Genomic DNA, 24763 nt, shown 5'->3' on the forward strand with positions numbered 1-24763 from the left:
TAGAACGCGCACAAGAGTGCGTACGCATTCGCGTAATCGCAAGCTGGTCGCCGGCAAGGTAGCACTTGCGCAGACGCGCGCGCGTCATTGGCAGGAATGAAGCGCGCTGCTGCACGCGCATCCCTTGTTTGTACTCCTGACCTTACACCACTGCTTCCCCCAAACCACCCTGCTCCTTCGTTTGCTGTAAAACCACCTGGCAGCGAAAATAGCCAATTAATCTGGATTCAGGTTTACTGGACTGCCCGTTTTATGAGAAAGGCCCTCACTGCAGCCACATAGACACGGCATCTGCACTTTTAAAATGAACCCACTGCTCTGCGAAGATGGGTCGAGTTATAATCCGAGCGCATATGGTACACATGGGCTCAAGAAGTACGCTTCGACGCCTCGTCAGAGGTCGTAAGCACTATATAAATGCAATTACAATTACTTCTTCCTTGGATATTAATGCGACAAAGCGTATCACATACGCCTCCACGAGCCCGACCAAAATGGAGGAGAGAAGATTACAGGGAGCCTGCTAGCAACAGAAAGTTCAATATTTGCCAGTGCCCTGTTTAAGATTCATTTTATGCAAGGTTCTAGGCAAGACCTCAAGAGTTGAAAGAAAATAACATGATTGTTCTCCATGCAGTTAAGCTGTTTGTACTAAATTAGCCCCAGTGCCTTTAAACACTGCCCTTTAAAAATCCAGGAACACACAGCAAGCATTGGCAAAGCCAACAGCCATGCATTCAAGGCCTATTAAGTATGCCAATGCACTGGGTTTATGCTGTACAGAATCGGGAAAAATGCTCATGCTGTACACAATGAACGAAAGGAGGGGGAAAATGCACGCTCATAATTTTGTAGGTGTATGCATGTATCATGTATGTGCGTTTTAATTCATGTGCTTCACTTCTCTTATTCTTCACAACTCCCTCTTCTGGCCACTTTCCTCTCTCTATCTCAGAAACACACCCTTCCCATCTGGCGCCCGCTTAACTTCTATCCTACGTCATTCTTTAACGCTCATACATCTCTTTAAACACCCACCTATCACATCTACACCAACACGCCCCCTAAACCGCACTCTCTCTCGCTCTCTCTTGAAACACATGTACAGATCTCCCTTACAAGTGCATGTCAAGTCATGCCCTAAGAAACACATCCCCTAAAATGCACTTATGGGTCACTCTTCTGTAGGCACCTCTCCCTCACTCGCACACTTCATTTACAAACAGCTTACCCGGCCACATATCTTCTTAATACATTTCTACCATACATTGTATACCCAATACAACATGCACACATATATATATATATATATATATATATATATATATATATATATATATATATATATATATATATGCTTTCGACACAACTTTCTCTTACATACTCTCCATGAAGACGTGTAGCCCTTAGAGGCTCATGTTACACTTAAAAACATATCTCACTTGCATAAATCCCCGTTGCACTCAGATCGCTTGTAAACACGCATCTCCTTACAACACAACATCCTTACACAACAGACACACACAAACACACACATGCACGCACATCTCGCTCACAAGCACACATTGCTTCAACAGCAAACATTTCCCTTACATGTGCACATCCCTTAGGTATACACCGCTCTTAAACATAAACACAGTTCTGCCTATCTCTTTATCCCTTTTAAATACACTCACCACCCTTACACACACATACACAACTGCACACATGATCCTTACACATAATTTCTCTTAAACACTCACGCATACACACATCTCCCTTTCACACAATCCGTTTGCCTTTTGTAAACCATGTTTTTCTCCAACTTACTTATTTCCATCTGACCTCTCGCACTCTAACATCCCTCCTCTTCTACCCCACGGTGGAATTCATCAACACTTTTCTCTTTCTCGTTTCAGCTGTCTGTTCTCTTGCTCACACACAGCTTTTTCTAATTTTATTGTTCCTGTGTCACCTCTGAGTTCTTTCTTGAGAATATGTAGGCCATTATATCCAGTCCTCTCTTTACCCTCTCCTTACACTCTTTCTTTCTATTCCCCCATTTCACATTTCCACCTCCTCGTTTCAATCTTGTGTTTTCCGATTCTCTCTCTCCCTTCCACTCCTCCCTCACTCTTGTGTACATCTCATCCTTTTCTCCCATCCCCCTCTCGTGGTCCCCACCTCTTTCTTGTGCTCTTTTTCCTTCTCTCTCTCTCTCTCTCTCTCTCTCTGTCTCCTCCTCCTCTCCTCATGCACAGCAAGTCAGAGATACAGCACAGAGAGATGCTGCCTCCTAACTTCCTCACCCCAATCTCCACCACACTCCTACATCACCCACCCAGCGTCTGAGCTGTGGGAGAAACCCCCTCCTCGCTGCCAAGATGCCAGCCGTTTGCCCTTATACTGTACTGAGGACCTGTGGGGGGCCGGATATACAGGTAAGAAGGTGGCTCCCCAACCTGGGCATGGCTGTGAGTAGAGGGAACAGGTGTCCGACATCCCGTCCAGCCTGGAAAGGGAGCTTGGTGCATTAGTGTAGCAGCGCGGCAGTAACTGTACTTGATCGGTATATGCCCATTTCTTCATACATGTTAGGTGTTTTGTCACACTAGGTTGTGAGACAGCCCCTCGGAGCGTGGACAGCGCTACGGGGGAGGCTTAAAACGCGGTCCTCCAAAGTTTGTAGCCTCTCAGTTCGAGGCTTTTGTTTGTTATTGTGCTTGTGCATGTTTTTTGAGGACATGATATTGTCATTCAAGGCATGTCTTTGAAAATGATTGCATGTTCACACTCAGTGTTTAATTTAATATCTACCGTCCTGCAGAGTTAATGTATATTAAAAAGATTTTTTTAAATGTTATTTTCGATTCCCAACCCTACCATAAAAACATCTACAGTTGGCAAAGCCAATCGGTCTTAGCTGTAAAAGGATGAGCTATTGGCTTTACCAATGGTTGTTTGTACATGCACAATAGCTTCAATTGACTGCATGGCCAACTCATCCCTTCATCCTTCTGGGGTCAGAAAGATGTGTGCCGTACAGTTGTGATCTCTCTTAGACAAAATGATCTATTTAAAGGGCAGACTACTTGTTTCACTTTCCCGTCTGTGCATAACACATAACAGATAACACGTATTTTCCCGTCTGCAGAATAACATTGCGCACTTTATTTAACCCGTCTGTGCACATCTTTCCATTTTTTCACTTTCCGCCCGTTTGTGCAATAATAAAGAATGCTATCATAATAAGCAATGCTTAACATCGCATTAATGTCTGTGCAATGCTTAACATTCTGTGCGCGTCTCTTTCCATTGTTTCACTTTTATCTGTGCAATGCTGAACATTCTGTGCGCGTCTCTTTCCATTGTTTCACTTTTGTCTGTGCAATGCTTAACATTCTGTGCGAGTCTCTTTCCATTGTTTCACTTTCGTCTGTGCAATGCTTAACCTTCTGTGCGAGTCTCTTTCCATTGTTTCACTTTCGTCTGTGCAATGCTTAACATTCTGTGCGCGTCTCTTTCCATTGTTTCACTTTCGTCTGTGCAATGCTTAACATTCTGTGCGCGTCTCTTTACATTGTTTCACTTTCGTCTGTGCAATGCTTAACATTCTGTGCGAGTCTCTTTCCATTGTTTCATTTTCCCGCCCGTCTGTGCATAACACATTTTTTCCGGTCTGTGCAATGCTTAACATCGCATTAACGTTTACATCTCGCATTAACGTTTACATCGATGGCAGTAGTAGCTTCATATGTTTTATGAATATGCTATGTTAAAATTCTTTAAGAATACTGTATCACTTGGTTTCTAGGCACTAGGAAGGTCTTCAAACCATCAATTGTGAAAGAATTGGAAATCCACGATTTTCAGTTTATTTTTCTGAGCCTGCGCATTTCTGCGTTTAGGTGTAGGGTAAAAGCAAGATTGTTCCAGAAAGCAGGACCTATATAGAAAAGGTTCCTCAATTAATTGTTCCCGTCAACCACATGACACTATCAGCATGATGCAGTACTTTGATCGAATTATGTGACTTCAGCTTTTCCCACAGAAGTGGGCACACTGATAGTCTAGAACAATTTCCGAGTTGTTCCTGAGAGCCATGGAAGACCTTGTAATAGGGGAGAAATGTATTTGAATTTTCCTCTCCATGAGATCAGACTGATGGCGGTATGGTATTGTGAATGGTCTTCAATCTAGGTAGGAATACTTTAAGGCTCTTTTAGAGCATATTTTAATAATATAACCTTGGTGGGACGGAAAAGTCCCCCACATAGTGATGAATATGTATCCCTGCCAAGAGTGCCCCTACTGTAATGATGTTTGGATCCCTGATTCTGATTTTTGTTGTCTTGGATGAATACAGACCATGCGTGTGCACCACCATGCATATGCACCAGGAAATTGGCCTGTCTCACAGATGAGTCTTTTTGAACCAGGATGGGTACCCAAAGCAATATCCTCCTAGAGGTGAAAGGCTGCTGCCTTTGCCAAGAATTAAGCAGCACAAGTGCGGTAGTGGCAGCCTACCTTGTAGTGATCAGTAAGCGTGAACAAGCCTTTTTAGGTGGAAGCCTACCAGAGAACGCAGTGGTCTGGTTGCTAATGACACCTTTGGGACATTCAAAAAAGTTTCCTGGGAGTGCATTTCACCCATTACTTACTATTAGCTTTGTGGTTTGTAACTCCTATTTGCTGGTTTTATTTGTTTTAGGCTGTCCGCTTGAGTGTGTCCCTTCCCTTGCCAAAACCTTATTTACTGTATTCTTCCACCAGTACTGGATTTCTATAAATAGTCCTTCAAATCTTGTTGTTATCTTGTCACATTTGCTGCGCAATTAAAGACCAAGTTAAATGTCATGCTCGGTCTTCCAGGGAGCTTGGTGTTTAATTGTTCTTTCTCTAATTTTAAACTGAGAGGGTTTCTGTGACAATCATGCTGACTACTGGGAGTGTGTTGGATGGAAGGCTGTACGATTTTTTTTTTAACCCAACAAAAAGTAAATGCCTGTAAATGAACTGTGCAGGTATTTCAGAATATATCAGAATTAGGAAAGCACAAATGAAGCACATGTTTTGGTATTTCTAAAGTGTGGTGGAAACAAATATTTTAATGTGATCAGTATACAAGTTGTGACATTTTCACCCATTATTATTTGTGCACTGTATGCTTTCTTCTGTAAAACTGTATGGCTGTGCATATGTAATGGTCATTTCAATTGAAGATGTGTTATCTGTAATGGCAGTACCGTACCACACCATGCATACACTACTTTACCCTACTACTGCACTCTAGCCAATGCACTGTATGCCACTAAACATTAATTCACTCTATGCCAATCCACTCGAAGCCATTCTAATCTACTCTGCACCACTGCACTCTACACCACTCTATTTCCCTTTGCACCACTCCCCTCTATGCTGCTCCCCTCTGCATCACTCTCCTCTACGACAATGCACTGTACACAACTTTACTCAAAACCAATGCACTCTGTCACTGCACTCTATGCCAGTCTACTCTGCACTACTGCACTGTACACCACTATACTCTGCAACACTCTACACCAATGCTCTCTACACATCTGCACTTTGCCAGTGCGCTGTACGCAACTACAATCTACATCGCTCCACTCTACGCCACTGCTGTCTACGCCAATTCACTCTAAGACATTATAATCTACTCCGCGGCACTGCACTCTACAACACTGCCACTGCACTATATGCCACTCTAGTCCCTTCTGTACCACTCTAGTCCCTTCTGTACCACTCTAGTCCCTTCTGTGCCACTCTAGTACCTTCTGTGCCACTCCCTTCTGTGCCACTCCCTTCTGTGCCACTCCCTTCTGTGCCACTCCCTTCTGTGCCACTCCCTTCTGTGCCACTCCCTTCTGTGCCACTCCCTTCTGTGCCACTCCCTTCTGTGCCACTCCCTTCTGTGCCACTCCCTTCTGTGCCACTCTCTTCTGTGCCACTCTCTTCTGTGCCACTCTCTTCTGTGCCACTCTCTTCTGTGCCACTCTTCTGTGCCACTCTCTTCTGTGCCACTCTCTTCTGTGCCACTCTCTTCTGTGCCACTCTCTTCTGTGCCACTCTTCTGTGCCACTCTCCTCTATGCCATGCACTCTACACCACTTTACTCCACTTTACTCAAAGACAAATGCATTCAACACCAGTCTACTCTGCACCACTGCACTGTATGCCACTATACTCTACTCTGCAACACTCTACTCTACTGCACTCTACACCAATGTACTCTGTGCCACGCTACTCTCCACTACTGCCCTCTAAGACACACTGCAACACTGTACTCTCTGCCACTGTAATCTTGCCACTCTTCTCTGCGCACTGGGAATAAGCAACAAAGGAACCTTACTCATGTGGAGCCTGGGTACTAAAGCTGTCGAGGAAACAATGGCTCCTGTGGAATAGTAAGAAACACTTCTAATAGTGTAAGGCACAATGGCAATGCAAAGCTTATGGTGATGTCAGAAAGGAAGCTGGCACTGTACAATAAATGTTCAGTAAATTAGTGAAATTCTTTATACAGAGAAATAAACAATTGACAAAATATACATATATAGGTGTATCGAATAGAGAAATGTGCTATACAATGGCTAAACGCTACGTAAAAGTGTCTGGTGTCCCAGTGAAAGAAACAATTGAACCTAAGCTAAACAGTGACATTTAAGGTGACATATGTACAAGGTTTCAATTTTGGAACATTTAAGCGACCAAAGGAAATGAAACAATGTGATGCACAGCACTTAATAGATTCATAAATGCTGTGTTTTGTGAACTGGGGTTGCAGAGTGGGCTTAAGAACGGTGATGGATTAAACCCAGATCTGTTGTCTGGGTGTGAGTGTTTGATTAGTTTATTTATTTGTTGGTTTGTATAGCGCTCAAATCGACTCCAGTTGGAGTATCTCTGCGCTTATGAATCCGGTGACAACGGAAGTTATGTTTGAGTGGGAATGAATAGAATCTAGATCTCATTTCTGAACAAAGCAGTTTTCAAGAGTTTTCTGAATGTAAGATGTTCCTTACATTGACAGAGAAAGTTTGTTCCATAGGGTGGGTCCAGTGATAGGTAACGCTTTACTCCCATGTCTAGCTTTCTTAGTACGGGTGCCCACTAAAAGAAGAAGGTTGCTAGACCTAAGAGATCGGGTGGGAATGTTGGGAGCAAATTTCTTTTCAAGATGGGCGGGTCCTTGTCCATTTAGACACTTATGGATCAGACAACATATTTTACATTTAGTTCTCTGTCGGATTGAGAGCCAATGTAGCTGCTCAAGGAGGGGCTTAGATGCTGTTCTCGGGGGGGCATTGAGGACAAGGCGAGCTGCCGTGTTCTGAATGACCTGAAGCTTGGCCAACACGCCTTCGTTGGCGGAAAGCAACAGGCCATTACAATAGTCAATCCGACTTAAAACCAAAGCCTGAACAAGAGTTTTCTTGACAGTCAGGTAGCAAAGGGAAGACTTTGCGTAACAGGCTAATGGTATGGAAACAAATTCCCGAGATATAGGTGATATGTTGTTTTAATGACAGATCTTGGTCAAATCGAATCCCCAGATTCTTCACGACCTGTTTGGGTTCTGGCACTGCTCCTAGGTCTTGCGGCCACCAATCTGGAGTCCAAAGAATTTTAGCTTCCCCAAACAACATTACCTCAGTTTTGTTGACTTTACACTGAAGGCAATTGACGGACATCCAGTTTGCCACTGCTTTCATACCTGATGAGAAAGAGTTTCTTACAACAGCGGATAGTCTTTAAGGGGAAGAGGAGCTGAGTATCATCCGCGTATGATACTGGGATGAAACCATATCTACGCATCACGCTTGCCAGGGGTGCCACATAGATGTTAAAAAGGGTTGGGCTTAAACAGGAGCCCTGTGGCACCCCTTTTGAGATCTATACTTCAGCTGAACGATACGTGCCCATGGTGACTCTCTGGGTGCGATCGGATAAGAAGCTCTTCAACCAGTCAAGGGCTTTGTCCTTGATGCCAGCGTTCCACAACCGATCAGTCAGGATGGTATGAGACACGGTGTCGAACGCTGCCGATAGATCTAATAGAACCAGGATCACTGAAAAGCCCTTGTCCTGGTACATGTGTAGATCATCAGTGACAGACAAAAGAGTGGATTCTGTGCTATATTTTGGCCTGAACCCTGACTGAGAGTAGTCCAGGGTGCCAGCAAGTTCGATGTATCTGGACAGGTGATGGTTTACAAACTTTTCAATCAGTTTCCCTAAGAATGGTAGTAAAGATATGGGTCTAAGGTTGGTTAAGTCAGTCCGTGGGATGGCAGTATTTTTCCTTATGGGTCTGACAAGGGCCCGTTTCCATTTACTGGGGACGGTACCTGAACTGAGTGAGAGATTCACCAGTTTTTCAATCGTGGGGCAGAGTTGTTCTGCTAGGGCAGGCATTATCTTAGCAGGAATGGTATCATCTGGACTACCACTTTTAATCTGTAGTATTAATGAGGAAGTTTCTTGTAAAGAAATAGGAGGGAAGGTATCTAGAGAGTATATATCCTGCTTCAGTTCCATATCTACCTGAGGGAGTTCCGAGTCTGTGATAATTGCCTTGTTAGCACTGACTATTTTATCGTAGATCGCAGTAATTTTGTTCAGATGCTCCGTCCATCACCACCCCCTTTTGTACCGCTTTGTTCTCCATAAGTTGGCAGGGTATGCTCAGACGTGAGTCCCTTGCTCACTTTTCCACTGGATTCAAGCAAGCCTGGCTGAAGACGGCTGAAATGCAAGAAACCGGTCCTAGGAAGCTTGTTTCCGGTCCAGGGAAGGCATGGTTTGGCAGTTCGGGCTGGACTGTTCCCATGAGGCACAGGATCAGACTGATTTGCATATGGCCAAGTCTGAACTGGGGTGGCAGAGTGGGCTTAAAAACGGTGATGGATTAAACCCAGATCTGTTGACTGGGTGTGAGTGTTTGATTAGTTCAGATGCTCCGTCCATCACCACCCCCTTTTGTACCAGTTAGGACCTAGCAGTGTTGGGACACCTTAAAGAAAGAGTAGGATCATAACATCAGTGTAGGGCCCTAATGGGAGAAACTATATTTGTATATGAACGTGAGCCATGCACTTTTGAATACCTGAAGGAGGGCTTATCCTGCCTGGTGTGCGATGCAGTGGCGCATTGCAAGTAGTGAAGATAAAAACTGATAGGGATCCCGGCCGGGTACTGTGAAGATAACCAAGAGAAAAACAAGGATTTCAGTAAGGTTATACTGATACACACTCTGTATCATACACATTGGAGAGCAGTCTCTGTGGCGTAACTTACCCCTGTGAGGGAAGTGGGCGTGAGGCAGGCGGATGGAATGATGGAGTGGGCTTAGAGATTCAACGCTGTAACATCTTGGTAGGGTTTGGAGGCACTGCGTGGGAGGAAAAGCAAATGATATGGCTCCATGCGAAAACAGTGCGATGACATCAGGCTGTGGGACCAGACACTGAAGTAATTCCTTACCGTGAACCGCGTGATGGCGCTCTGTGTTCGGGGGAGCGAAAACAGTGCGATGACATCAGGCTGTGGGACCAGACACTGAAGTAATTCCTTACCGTGAACCGCGTGATGGCGCTCTGTGTTCAGGGGAGCGGAGTTTTTCGTCTTAGTAACGATGAAACAGCCAGTGGCTCAATGCAAAAGGTTACTGCGGTGTGCACTGTAACGGGGGAAAAAGGGAAAGTGGGCCTATAATTAGGGGAGTGTGCCTGTAAGGACTGCAAGAACTCAAATGAGCCCAGCGTGGAGGGTTCCATACCTGGATAGGTGCTAAATAAGCTGCAATTGCTCCCCGGTACTGTGTCGACAGAGGAGCGGCCCTCTCTCTGTCGGGTTCGATGACAAAGAGCAAAGGGCTCCCTCGCTGTAAATAAGGGAAAGTTCCTGCCAGTTTGACAGTGACCAGACCGAGCTGTATCATCTGGGCAACTGCACTCTCCCACTGCGTTCTTTGCCACTTCACTCTACTCTACGCCCCTCTATTGCATTCTACACCAATGTACTGTACTGCCAAACCACTCTGTCGCTACACTCTACGCCACTACGTTCATTGCCAATCCACTCTACGCCACTGTAATCTACTGTGCACCACTGCACTCTGACACTGTTCTCTACGCGTTCTACTTTAAACCACTCTACGCCAGTGCACTCTACCCCACTCTAGTATGCAGCACAACACCGTTCGCCACTGCACTCTACGCCAATCGAGTCAAGACCACTTAATTCTAATCTGTTTGAATCCACTCTATGCCACTTCACTATGCCATTCTACTCTGCAACACTGCACTCTATGCCGCTGCACTCTATGCCATCCCACTCTCTTACATCACAGCACTTTATGGCATAGAACGGAGTTGATTGTCGTAGAGTGGCATGGCGTTCTACTCAACAAAACTCTACTCCAAGCCACACTCTCTATCCCACTCTACTCAGTTCAAAACCACTCCACGGCACTCTACTTCACTCTGACACTACTCTACTCTAGCCACTCCACTCTACGCCCTTCCACTCTAGGACATTCTACTCACTCCACAACACTCTACACCACTCCACTGTGTGCCACTCCACGACACTCCATTCCACTTCATTCTACGTTACTCCACAACTCTCTACCTCACTCCATAACACTCAACTCTACTCCACTTTACGCCACTCCACGCCATTCTCCTTTACCCCAGTTACTTGTAGCATGCTGAACAGCAGCCACGCTAGTGTACAACATGGCTAAAACATATTGGCAAAGCCAATAGCTCTTACATAGGTGAGACCTGTTGGCTTGCTCAATGCTTATTTTACCTGTGTCAACTGAGTGAGGCCTACAGACTCACTTATTTAAAGTTCCGCTGCTGTGTTCTTAACTCACCTATGGCCTACATTGGGTTAGTGTGTAGGGCTGTGGAGCGCATTTGTGTTACACATGTGCTGGATGTATGTGTGATTATGAATTGTGTAGCACAGGGATGGTGCAGTGCCTGTATGTTATATGCATGTGCTAGGTGTATTTGGGTCTTTGAAGGGTGCATTTACTGAAAGATGTAAAGCTGTGCAGTGTGTGTAGGTTATATGCAGGTGCTAGGTATTTGTGAGCCTGTGAATGGTACAATACATGGAAGATTCTGGGTTCCATTTTGGGAGACCCAGGGCTAACTTGAGGAACATGAGGAGGTAGAGGAATCCCACGAGACAGATTTGTGGGTTGCTGCATTCCTGTGAGTTGGATGGAACACACTGTAGGAAGAGAGAGCCAAACTCTTCTGTAGTCTTCAAAGGGTGCTCTTTGATTCTGAGCGAGGTCACAAAGAAGGGGCTGTTCAAATCTCAGGAAGGAGATGGGGCTGATGAGAGAAACCTAAAGAGTAGGGTTGAGGCCGTGGGGTAAACCTTTGATACACATCACTGTGGACAACACCCAGGTGTGATCGTGTAGCCACTTACATGGTCTGTGTTGTGGTGCTATTAGATTAGGAATTGCTTCTGCTGTGACAGACTGCTTTCTGGAGGAAGGGCAGTGCAGAAGCAGACCCCCAACATAAATTTCAAAGATTCTAAATTGCATTTGGTGTCTTGAAACTGAAAATATAGAAGGGGAGCTTAAGGCCGCAAAATTGTCAGCTGTGAAGAAGCCAATCTGGCTGTGCGAGGCAAAGAAGCCTTGCAAGACTTTTTCCTGCAACTAGGACTTGGGGCCAAGGTCTGCTAGTCTCCCAGTTGGGTGAGTGGACATCACCCAGGAACTCCAAGACCACCTGACTCAAAAGACTGGTGTACCAGTGCCTGTCTTCTTTCGAAGACCAGTGTGCCCTGTGAGGAAGAGGAGAGCATTGAAAGGAGTTCGGTTCAGTGGGGTATCCTTGCAATTGGATCCCTGTAGCGAAGTGTGGGGAGATTGTTTCTGCACTGAACGGGTCATTGCCCATGTGCAGGGTAAGCTCGTCAAAACCTGTATGCGAAGGAGGGCCGCCATGAACTTTGCTATACCTATTGGGTCATTGCTCATGTGCAGCATTGAAGTTGGCAACTCCGTATGGCAGGTGGGGGAACCGTGACCGTGGGAAAAGATTGGCATTGATATAATGGGTCTTATTGAAACTTAATTCTTTGAGAAAAAATTCATCAGTGTAGGTATGGATCATTTTTCAAAATGGCCAGAAATTAGAATTGTGAGTAAGGCAGACAGTGTAAGGGTATTCCAGTTTTTGAACAGTGTAGTAAAGAATTGCTGTTGTGTATCATTTCTGACAATGGCTTCAATTTTTTGGGAAATGTTTGAATAATTTTTAAAGAAGAATGGCATTATTCACAAAAACTCCTCGAGGTACACCTGAAGGGAATGGTGGGATTGGAATGCTTTAACCTTGTATATGAAAGGGTCTTTACAGCTGGCTATAATAAGTGGACTACAATGGGAAATTGAGATTAAGAACATTATTTGGGCTTATAAAATTACGCCCAGCAATCTAAGCAAATACCTTGCTTAGATAGAGCTGCTCTCAGAAGGAGAAGCTCCAACCTGAATAATATCAAAGCTATTTGGTGACTCAAGACTTGAGATTTATATAAGACGCAGAGATACTCTTACCTAATGACCTGAAGGGCAATGGGATAACATATCTTTATCACACAGCCGAAACCTTACCCTCTCCTACCTCACTCTTGACTGGGTATATGGCATATGATATAAGCTTAGCCTTACCCCTCATCTTCATACAAATTGCATGGTATCTGTGCTTCGCAAATATACTGTCTCTCACAATCATATCCACACTATTATCTACCTCATAACGGCTTTGTTCTTAGAAAGGTTAACACTTGTTAAGCCAAAACCTTACCATCGCCTACCTCACCTTGGCTAGGAATATGGGCATATGATATAAGCTTAGCCTTATCACACCTATTAATGCGAATTGCACATGTGTTTTGTTTGCATATATATTGTTCACATAATTGTATTCATTCTATTATATACCTCCATATCTGTTTGTTTCTTATAATGTCAACACTTGTGTTAGTTATCTATTCTGATGTTAAGCGCTCTGATACCCACGGGTCTTGTTCGCGCTATATAAAACTCTACAATAAATAAATAAATAAATACTGATCAAAGTCAATTTATTCTCATGAGGGGACGTGAACCTGTTGGCAACGATTTGGCATGGATGCCTGTTGTCAAACTAGTTCAGTGGTCACCTGAGAATGTGAGAAAGAAATTATCTTTAGCCAAACAAGTTTACAAAGATTGGCATGACAAAAAACCAGGGTCGGTTTCTGGGGGTGGGCAGCGGTGCTCCGCCCTTCCAATTACATGTGAAATTGGTGGTAATTGCAAAGGGCAATTGGCATCCTATTTCCATTATAATAAAGGCACCCACTGCCGTAGCCTGCCTAGTGCGCTCTCCCAAACGGGAGTTAGACAGACCAGGCCATTTTTCATAGGCTAGTGCACATGTGCAGTTACAGCACTGAAATATAAGCAGCCTATGGGCTGACATGCTACGAGCCCGGGTCTGCAATGCTTGGGGTCCTCTGGGATTTCCCAGAAATTACACTATGCAGTGTCACATTTTTAAGCAGCCTTGGTCATGTACAGTATTAGCCCTGTACTACCGGTACTCCTTATCAGTCAGTTACCGCTGCATCCCACCAACTATCCCTTTCCCAAGTCGTCACCGGGTGAAGAGTTGGGAAAGGGAGGGGTTGCAGCCTTTGGAAGAGGGCCTGACGTCAGAGTATTGAGACGTAACTCATGGCTTTGTGAGACTGGATCCCGTGCTGCATGCTCTAAACAGAATACACTGCTCCTGCTTCTGCTCCTTGTACATCCCTTTAGAAGCATTCCAGCCAACAAGAGTATTTTAGGAGCTGCCAGCTTGTAAAGCTGAAACTCCTGAGGCTGTTAGTGTTGCAGGCAGAGTTACTACACACCAACTGGACAGCAAGACTGTTTGAGTGAGTAGTTTTGTGTGTCCTTCATTCTTCACATCTCACTATATCTTTAATCTTGCCTTCCCTTCCTCTCTCCCTTGTTACTTTTCTTTCTCTCACTGTCCGGTTTTTCTTTTCTCCTTTCCTTCTCTTTCTCGCTAGTAGCAGAAGCAGTGCTGCTACGAGAGAGAGAGTGAGAGCAAAGACCACAGCAGGAAATAAATTAGGCACTTGTCGGCCCTTTGACAGCTTAAGTATTTGTAATTGTGCCAGGCTGAGAAGCAAAATATTAACAATGCTTCTGAAAGTCATATATCCCAGACTTTTGTGTTCTGTGTCTAGAATGCAAGTTACCTAATTAAATTAAATTATGCAACTTGCTTTCTAAACACAAAATGTAGATGCTGGATAAATGACCACATTTCAGAAACCTTGTCTTGGTTGCTTCACAGTCTGGTAGTACTTAGAAAGCTGCCTCCTAGTGTGACAAAGGACCCCGACACCACCAGAGTCCGCTTCCAGGAAGGAATGAAAGAAGTTGCATCCTAGATGAACAGCAGCTGCCTGAAGCTCAACCCGGAGAAGACAGAAGTCCTCGTCCTCGGACCCAACCCCTCCGCATGGGACAACACATGGTGACCTACCACCCCGGCAACCCCCCCCCCTCACACTCACGAACCACACCTGCAACCTCAGCATCATACTCTACTCCTCCCTCACCATGACCCGACAGTCAACACCGTCTAGTCCACATGCTTCAACACCCTCCGCAAGACCTGCAAATGGATCCTCCCTGAAGCCAGAAAGACCGCCATCCATGCACTCCTAACTAACAGACTGGACTACGGAAACTCCCTCCACGCCGGGATCAACAAATCCCTGCTCCAAAAAGTCCAGACCATACAGAACACCGCCGCCAGACTGGTCCTCTGCACCCCACCACATGACCACATCACCCAGCGAGGCCTCCACTGGCCCCTGTCGAGAAGAGAGTAACCTTCAAGCTACTAACTCACGCCTACAAATTGCTCCACAAGACCGGACCTCAATACCTCAATGAAAGAGTCTTCCTTCCACATACCCAAGAGAAACCTCCACTCCGCTGACCTTGCTGAATCCCCGCTCATCCGCAGAGCAAGAGCAGGTGGAAGAGCCTACTCCTATATCACGGCAAAGACCTGGAACGAGCTCCCGCTCAACATCCGATGTTCCCCCACTCTGCACACCTTCAGGAAGATCCTCAAGACCTGGCTCTTTGGCTTAATCAGAGCTGCACGCCCACCCCGCGTGCTTCACAAATCCCTGATTGATTGACCACTGCTCCAATTAAATGAAATCCTCCTGAAGTACTTCAGTTGGGGAAATAAAGCAATATTCACGCGTCACTGTATCGCCAGTGCAGTGGCATGCAGTTGCCTGAAACTACTTGGGCATAGCTATGGGAATGAAGTTCCATGTAAACGAACTTGGGAATTGAAGAGTTAATCTTAATAGCATTGATGTGTCTAGAACCTGATGATCATATAAATAAATATTTGATAATGTTCCAAGATCGGAAGAAGGACCTCAAATATAAGTGACTAGGTAAAAAGCATCTACTTCTTTTATCTGATTAAAACTCTTTTTAAGGTGGTAGTAGTAGGTTGTTTTCAAATCCTGTGGGAAACGTTCCTGTGGTAGTAGTAACATATATGCGCTGTGCGCTATACTAAGAGGCCAAGAATTGGATGATAATGTAATCTTTAACACCATCGATGCTAGTGTTATTTTCCTCCTGTGCTGATCTTTGATAATTCCCATTGTTCATGACGAGCTCAGCTCGTCATGAGTGTATGGAGGTGTACATCATGACGAGCTGAGCTCGTCATGAGCGTCGAAGGAGTTAATAGATTTTGAAACCACAGACTGGCACTGTAAAAAATGTGCCCTCCCTGCAGCCTGTACGCCTGAGCTCTCGATCGTGACCCGCTATATACTCTTGAAAAAGACTCATTTGAAAGCAGAGGTGGACGACCCAACGAATTAACAGGGAGAGCCGAGCCAAGGTTTTGGCTCGGCTTTTTAAGCCAGTGTTAAAGCAAATCCCTTAATGTGTTTGCTGAGTAAATCATTAAACAAATGTCATAATGATCTCCTTCAAACTTCAAAAAAGTGTATTTCTTTAACATATGGAAGCTTTGAGGTCAATATGTCACATAGCACTGCACTAAAAAGTACTTTTTGAAAGTGATAGTTTTTTTGTTGTTGCTCAAAATCTGTTTTATTGAAATTTCAGTAAATCTTACAATAACAAAAGAAGGGCATTTCAAGGGGTCACATAGCAATCAAAGCAAATGGTTCAGAAAACCCAGAGCATATACAGTTATGCAAGAATATATATGGCATAAAAACCTATGACGGTGATGGCGTCTCTGAGGCCTACTCAAGCTTCTGAGGAGAACAAGTGTACTCCATGGGAAGGAGGAAGCTAGGGAGGAGGATGGTGCGGGGACAAGGGAGGAGGAAAGGAAGGGAACAAGTTTCTATCTCTAGGGTGGAAAGAGAGGATTAAGGGGGAAGGAGAGGAAAAAATGGGGGGGAACGAGTCCAATATTTTCTCTATTTTTTCTTTATTTTTTTACAGAGTTTTATATAGCGCGAAGATTACCCGGTGTCGGGTATAAGAGAGATTTACATAGCACCAGTTGCATTACATGACGACACATTCATTTTTGTTAGGCACAGGGAGATTAAGTGATTTGCCCAGAATCCCAGGATGTTCAGGTGTCATTGCCGAGACTCGAACCCTGTTCCCTAGATTCGAGCCGTTAGGCCAACTCCTCTCCCCTAACTTTAAAATCTATGGGAGGGGCGCAGATCGGGAACTTAGGAGAGCAAGGCATGGAATGAGAGTCGGAAGGAGGCAATACCATAGAGGGGGGGGGGGGGGGGTGAGTGAGAGCACCAAGATGAGGGGACCATCCCAGAGGCAGGTGTGTCCCTCATCATCCAAACTGACATGGGAGGTCAGAGTATGGCCTTAATCCACCTAGTCAAATAAGTGAAGGGAGTGAAGACAGTGCGATTGAAAGTATACGTTTTCAAGCCTAGACATATAATCAATGAAAGGCTGCCAGAGGTGCGTGGATTTCTTGTTGAAGTAAGAGTGTTTGTAAGTGAGCTGTTTCAGTGCTTAGGTGTGCCAAAGCTTTGTGTATCGAAATGGTTATGGGAGGGGTGTTGGGGGATTTCCAGGCCAGTGCAATCAATTGTTTGACTGTACCTGTCATATGTTGAGTTAGGTAAACACAAGGAGATGATGGACGGAGCGCTGAAACTTTTCAGACTCTCACCCCAGTCACAGATTTGGCTTGAATCCACCATCATTCTTTAGCTCACTTAGCCACCTCTGTTCAGACCAAGCCTTATGCAAATCAGTATTTACCCTGTGCCTCATGGGAACAGTCCAGCTCGGACTTCCAAGCCAGGTCTTCCCTGAACCGGAAACAAGCATCCTGGGACTAGTTTCTTGGTAACACCCTTCATCAGCCAGGCTAGCTTGAATCCAGTGTTAAAGTGAGCAAGGGACCCACGCTTGGGCATACCCTGCCAACATAGGGCGAACAAAGCAAACACAAGGAGATGAAGGACAGGACGGAGCGCTGCAACTAGATAGTAAGGCCTAGGTACTGGATGCAGTGTGCGGTCTAATGGAATAGGGCAACGGTCTGGAGGTGTGGGAGGCGTCTCTCGGCAGAGTAAGGTTGAGCGCTTGAGATTTGGAAATGTTGATTTAATACCCCAATACTGATTCAAAGGCCTGTAAAGCTTGTACTACTGCAGGGAGAATACCTCTGCCCTTTAAGATTTGGGGGCCACTGCCACGAAGATAACGTCACACCCGCAAGGGGAGGCCATGTTGCAGCATCAGTGTAACTGCTTGTCTGCAGTTTACTGTTCTGTTAATTGAAGCATCATTGTTAGCCATATGAACATGTGCAATTCAGAAAGGGTATCTCTGTGGAATGATCCTTTTGAAAGGTTCAAGCTTGAACAACCTACAGCCCATACATAGGGGCTGCCTACTCAGTTGAGGAGGATTTTCCCCCAGCACCACATACGTAAGAGACTTAGTAAGACTAGACATCAATGTGCTGTTAGAGAATATGATCCGACACTGCTGTCCAGAATAGTTTTTCCTGTTTCTCTTTTATGCCACCCCCTGCACTATTAGCACTTCTTGAACTGTCACATTTGCAGTATATATATCGGTTTTATGAAGCGATCATTGTGAGATATAATGCCTACTGTAGATCTTACCAGATGTGGGGGTTCGAGTAAATGTTGTTTAGCTTGAAGTCTTCTCACAATTTTAACATAATGTTATCTTGTTATTTCAACACTTTATATCTGGAATTACGTAAGAGGCAGTGTAAGATAATAAGCAACCATGTGGAAGAAAAGGAGGCGGGGTGTCGCTGCTGCCTAAAAATGGATTTCCCTGCCTCCCTTTCTCATTTCTACTACTCTTGCACTGCTGGTGTTCCCTGTGTTGCCATAAGTGTACTTTATACCAGGTTTTGTGGTAGAGGTATTGTATAACCGGTTGGGAATGCAAATTGACTAGAAAATGCGTGCCGATTCGGTTTCCCTTAACGAGGCTATGGTTTGAATTGTCTGTGAACCTTTTAAAACATTTGTGCTTTGTAATGTATGGTTTAATTAACTGAAATAAATAAGAATTGAGGTCATACAGTTTATACTTTCTCAGTTAAAACTGTGCATATGTTGGACAACATAAATGTCAAAACTGTGCAAGACTGAGTTTACGCACGCCATCAGGATACGTTTGCCTCAGACCTACTAGCTCTCAGTGCACCATCTATACCCCAAATCTGACAGTTCAAAGACTCAAAAAAGCCTTCTGAGGTAGCTGCAACGCGTTGTTCTTATATGAATAAATAAACTTTCGTTTGGATTGCGGTGTGCTGCGATCTTCTGGTGTTTGGAGGATTGAAGCTAATAAATTGTGTGTGTGTGTGTGTGTGTGTGTATATATATATATATATCTATCCAACGTAGTTTCCCCGTTAAAGAGCCTCAACCTCACAGGGCGGGTGGCGCAGGGGCACGGAGCATCCCCAAAACATCCAACGTAATTTCCTTCACACTCTGGAAAGGAATGCACCACACACTGAACTGTCGGAAAAAAGCACTGGTTTATTTCTCTTCCACGCAGAGTGCCAGCAAGTAGAAAGTCTCTTTGTAAAAAGTGTTAAACCTGACGCGTTTCAGCTGACTCGGCAGCCTTGTTCACAGGTAACTTTCACGGGATTTTGGCATTTCCTGCATGATTGCGCCTGCCATTTTAAAGACTACCGGTCTCCAATGTAGTCTTCAAATACTTCAGTTCCCAAAATGCAATGTAACCCATTTCGCATGCTTAGGCCTTTCTCTTTGTATTATGGGGACATTGCAGTCTTCTTTTAAAGTTCACAAAGTGCGGTTACATGCATCAGTCTAATTCCGATATTCTTCACTTTTGCTGCCATCAGTTGCACTCAATTAAATACCAATGTTAATCTTTCAGTCCTTCGTGAATGAAACAAGTTTCTTTTCACTCCCTTGCCATGCAGATGCCTTTCTTACTCGGTCGAAATTATTCATACCTTCATTTCCAATGGCATATATATTTTCTCGCACCTACCATTACATCACACCCTATGTTTAATCAATTATAGTTTTCCACTACACTCTTTTCTGGACATAAGAACGGTTAATGGTTTACCATATTCACATTACCTTTGATCAATAATGCTAAGAAAATTTTTGCCGCAAATCGGCTTGCGTTGGATTTGGCATACAGAAATGGGTACACTTTTTCACCTTAATGTCATTTTTCAGTTATTTGGACTGAATCTCAAATACGAAGGCTACCTAGAGAGTAGCAACAAAGGATAAAAACGACTACTATACAAAATGCTACTAGGTTCCTAAGTGCACCACCAATTCTTCCCCGCTATTTAACCCTCCTGGTGATTTTGTCTGCAGGTCCACTATGTATCTGGACTCTAGCCTTCTCAGTTTCAACACTCTATCACCTTCTGTGGGGCTGTTAGGTACGCAATCCAGACAGAAATATTCTAACCGATCCCTGTTACTTTTGTGTCTGATTGAGAAATGGCGAGCCACAGGATACGAGAAATCTTTTTTCGATAAGGCTCTCATGTGTTCTAAAATTCGAAGTTTGACGCAGTTGATACTGCTGCAAATATATCTCAGTCCACAAGGACATTTCAAACAGTACACTGCAAAGGTTGTCTCACAAGTGAGGAATTTATTAATCCTTCTACACTCTCTTAAACCTTCCACTTCATATGAGTGTCCTTTTGCTAAAGACACAGGCCTTGCATTTTCCACATGGAAAAAACCCTCTCATTTCTCGTAATGTGTTTTGTTTAACTTGAACACTGTTAAATAGCGGGGAAGAATTGGCGATGCACTTAGGAACCCAGTAGCATATTGTACAGTAGTCGTTTTTATCCTTTGTTGCTACTCTCTAGGTAGCCTCTGTATCTGAGATTAAGTCCAAAAAACTGAAAAATGACATTGAGGTGAAAAAGTGTACCCATTTCTGTATGCCAAATCCAACACAAGCCGATTTGCGGCAAAAATGTTCTTAGCATTATTGATCAAAGGTAATGTGAATATGGTAAACCATTAACCGTTCTTATGTCCAAAGAGTGTAGTGGAAAACTATCATTGATCAAATATAGGGTGTGATGTAACGGTAGATATAGGTGATATGTTGTTTTAATGACAGATCTTGGTCAAATCGAATCCCCAGATTCTTCACGACCTGTTTGGGTTCTGGCACTGCTCCTAGGTCTTGCGGCCACCAATCTGGAGTCCAAAGAATTTTAGCTTCCCCAAACAACATTACCTCAGTTTTGTTGACTTTACACTGAAGGCAATTGACGGACATCCAGTTTGCCACTGCTTTCATACCTGATGAGAAAGAGTTTCTTACAACAGCGGATAGTCTTTAAGGGGAAGAGGAGCTGAGTATCATCCGCGTATGATACTGGGATGAAACCATATCTACGCATCACTCTTGCCAGGGGTGCCACATAGATGTTAAAAAGAGTTGGGCTTAAACAGGAGCCCTGTGGCACCCCTTTTGAGATCTATACTTCAGCTGAACGATACGCGCCCATGGTGACTCTCTGGGTGCGATCGGATAAGAAGCTCTTCAACCAGTCAAGGGCTTTGTCCTTGATGCCAGCGTTCCACAACCGATCAGTCAGGATGGTATGAGACACGGTGTCGAACGCTGCCGATAGATCTAATAGAACCAGGATCACTGAAAAGCCCTTGTCCTGGTACATGTGTAGATCATCAGTGACAGACAAAAGAGTGGATTCTGTGCTATATTTTGGCCTGAACCCTGACTGAGAGTAGTCCAGGGTGCCAGCAAGTTCGATGTATCTGGACAGGTGATGGTTTACAAACTTTTCAATCAGTTTCCCTAAGAATGGTAGTAAAGATATGGGTCTAAGGTTGGTTAAGTCAGTCCGTGGGATGGCAGTATTTTTCCTTATGGGTCTGACAAGGGCCCGTTTCCATTTACTGGGGACGGTACCTGAACTGAGTGAGAGATTCACCAGTTTTTCAATCGTGGGGCAGAGTTGTTCTGCTAGGGCAGGCATTATCTTAGCAGGAATGGTATCATCTGGACTACCACTTTTAATCTGTAGTATTAATGAGGAAGTTTCTTGTAAAGAAATAGGAGGGAAGGTATCTAGAGAGTATATATCCTGCTTCAGTTCCATATCTACCTGAGGGAGTTCCGAGTCTGTGATAATTGCCTTGTTAGCACTGACTATTTTATCGTAGATCGCAGTAATTTTGTTCAGATGCTCCGTCCATCACCACCCCCTTTTGTACCGCTTTGTTCTCCATAAGTTGGCAGGGTATGCTCAGACGTGAGTCCCTTGCTCACTTTTCCACTGGATTCAAGCAAGCCTGGCTGAAGACGGCTGAAATGCAAGAAACCGGTCCTAGGAAGCTTGTTTCCGGTCCAGGGAAGGCATGGCTTGGCAGTTCGGGCTGGACTGTTCCCATGAGGCACAGGATCAGACTGATTTGCATATGGCCAAGTCTGAACTGGGGTGGCAGAGTGGGCTTAAAAACGGTGATGGATTAAACCCAGATCTGTTGACTGGGTGTGAGTGTTTGATTAGTTCAGATGCTCCGTCCATCACCACCCCCTTTTGTACCAGTTAGGACCTAGCAGTGTTGGGACACCTTAAAGAAAGAGTAGGATCATAACATCAGTGTAGGGCCCTAATGGGAGAAACTATATTTGTATATGAACGTGAGCCATGCACTTTTGAATACCTGAAGGAGGGCTTATCCTGCCTGGTGTGCGATGCAGTGGCACATTGCAAGTAGTGAAGATAAAAACTGACAGGGATCCCGGCCGGGTACTGTGAAGATAACCAAGAGAAAAACAAGGATTTCAGTAAGGTTATACTGATACACACTCTGTATCATACACATTGGAGAGCAGTCTCTGTGGCGTAACTTACCCCTGTGAGGGAAGTGGGCGTGAGGCAGGCGGATGGAATGATGGAGTGGGCTGAGAGATTCAACGCTGTAACATCTTGGTAGGGTTTGGAGGCACTGCGTGGGACGAAAAGCAAATGATATGGCTCCATGCGAAAACAGTGCGATGACATCAGGCTGTGGGACCAGACACTGAAGTAATTCCTTACCGTGAACCGCGTGATGGCGCTCTGTGTTCGGGGGAGCGAAAACAGTGCGATGACATCAGGCTGTGGGACCAGACACTGAAGTAATTCCTTACCGTGAACCGGGTGATGGCGCTCTGTGTTCAGGGGAGCGGAGTTTTTCGTCTTAGTAACGATGAAACAGCCAGTGGCTCAATGCAAAAGGTTACTGCGGTGTGCACTGTAGCGGGGGAAAAAGGGAAAGTGGGCCTATAATTAGGGGAGTGTGCCTGTAAGGACTGCAAGAACTCAAATGAGCCCAGCGTGGAGGGTTCCATACCTGGATAGGTGCTAAATAAGCTGCAATTGCTCCCCGGTACTGTGTCGACAGAGGAGCGGCCCTCTCTCTGTCGGGTTCGATGACAAAGAGCAAAGGGCTCCCTCGCTGTAAATAAGGGAAAGTTCCTGCCAGTTTGACAGTGACCAGACCGAGCTGTATCATCTGGGCAACTGCACTCTCCCACTGCGTTCTTTGCCACTTCACTCTACTCTACGCCCCTCTATTGCATTCTACACCAATGTACTGTACTGCCAAACCACTCTGTCGCTACACTCTACGCCACTACGTTCATTGCCAATCCACTCTACGCCACTGTAATCTACTGTGCACCACTGCACTCTGACACTGTTCTCTACGCGTTCTACTTTAAACCACTCTACGCCAGTGCACTCTACCCCACTATAGTATGCAGCACAACACCGTTCGCCACTGCACTCTACGCCAATCGAGTCAAGACCACTTAATTCTAATCTGTTTGAATCCACTCTATGCCACTTCACTATGCCATTCTACTCTGCAACACTGCACTCTATGCCGCTGCACTCTATGCCATCCCACTCTCTTACATCACAGCACTTTATGGCATAGAACGGAGTTGATTGTCGTAGAGTGGCATGGCGTTCTACTCAACAAAACTCTACTCCAAGCCACACTCTCTATCCCACTCTACTCAGTTCAAAACCACTCCACGGCACTCTACTTCACTCTGACACTACTCTACTCTAGCCACTCCACTCTACGCCCTTCCACTCTAGGACATTCTACTCACTCCACAACACTCTACACCACTCCACTGTGTGCCACTCCACGACACTCCATTCCACTTCATTCTACGTTACTCCACAACTCTCTACCTCACTCCATAACACTCAACTCTACTCCACTTTACGCCACTCCACGCCATTCTCCTTTACCCCACTTACTTGTAGCCATGCTGAACAGCAGCCACGCTAGTGTACAACATGGCTAAAACATATTGGCAAAGCCAATAGCTCTTACATAGGTGAGACCTGTTGGCTTGCTCAATGCTTATTTTACCTGTGTCAACTGAGTGAGGCCTACAGACTCACTTATTTAAAGTTCCGCTGCTGTGTTCTTAACTCACCTATGGCCTACATTGGGTTAGTGTGTAGGGCTGTGGAGCGCATTTGTGTTACACATGTGCTGGATGTATGTGTGATTATGAATTGTGTAGCACAGGGATGGTGCAGTGCCTGTATGTTATATGCATGTGCTAGGTGTATTTGGGTCTTAGAAGGGTGCATTTACTGAAAGATGTAAAGCTGTGCAGTGTGTGTAGGTTATATGCAGGTGCTAGGTATTTGTGAGCCTGTGAATGGTACAATACATGGAAGATTCTGGGTTCCATTTTGGGAGACCCAGGGCTAACTTGAGGAACATGAGGAGGTAGAGGAATCCCACGAGACAGATTTGTGGGTTGCTGCATTCCTGTGAGTTGGATGGAACACACTGTAGGAAGAGAGAGCCAAACTCTTCTGTAGTCTTCAAAGGGTGCTCTTTGATTCTGAGCGAGGTCACAAAGAAGGGGCTGTTCAAATCTCAGGAAGGAGATGGGGCTGATGAGAGAAACCTAAAGAGTAGGGTTGAGGCCGTGGGGTAAACCTTTGATACACATATCACTGTGGACAACACCCAGGTGTGATCGTGTAGCCACTTGGTCTGTGTTGTGGTGCTATTAGATTAGGAATTGCTTCTGCTGTGACAGACTGCTTTCTGGAGGAAGGGCAGTGCAGAAGCAGACCCCCAA

At 45.0% G+C, this 24763-nt stretch overlaps 1 protein-coding gene across 1 annotated transcript in view; it reads left to right on the forward strand.

Annotated features, from left to right (window-relative positions):
- CEP95 (centrosomal protein 95) overlaps positions 1-24763 on the forward strand; it is a 622972-nt gene that overhangs the window by 78516 nt on the left and 519693 nt on the right. The gene's annotated exons all lie outside the window — the stretch shown is intronic.

The sequence above is a fragment of the Lissotriton vulgaris genome, chromosome 7, assembly GCF_964263255.1.
Source record: "Lissotriton vulgaris chromosome 7, aLisVul1.2, whole genome shotgun sequence".
Taxonomy (NCBI): domain Eukaryota; kingdom Metazoa; phylum Chordata; class Amphibia; order Caudata; family Salamandridae; genus Lissotriton; species Lissotriton vulgaris.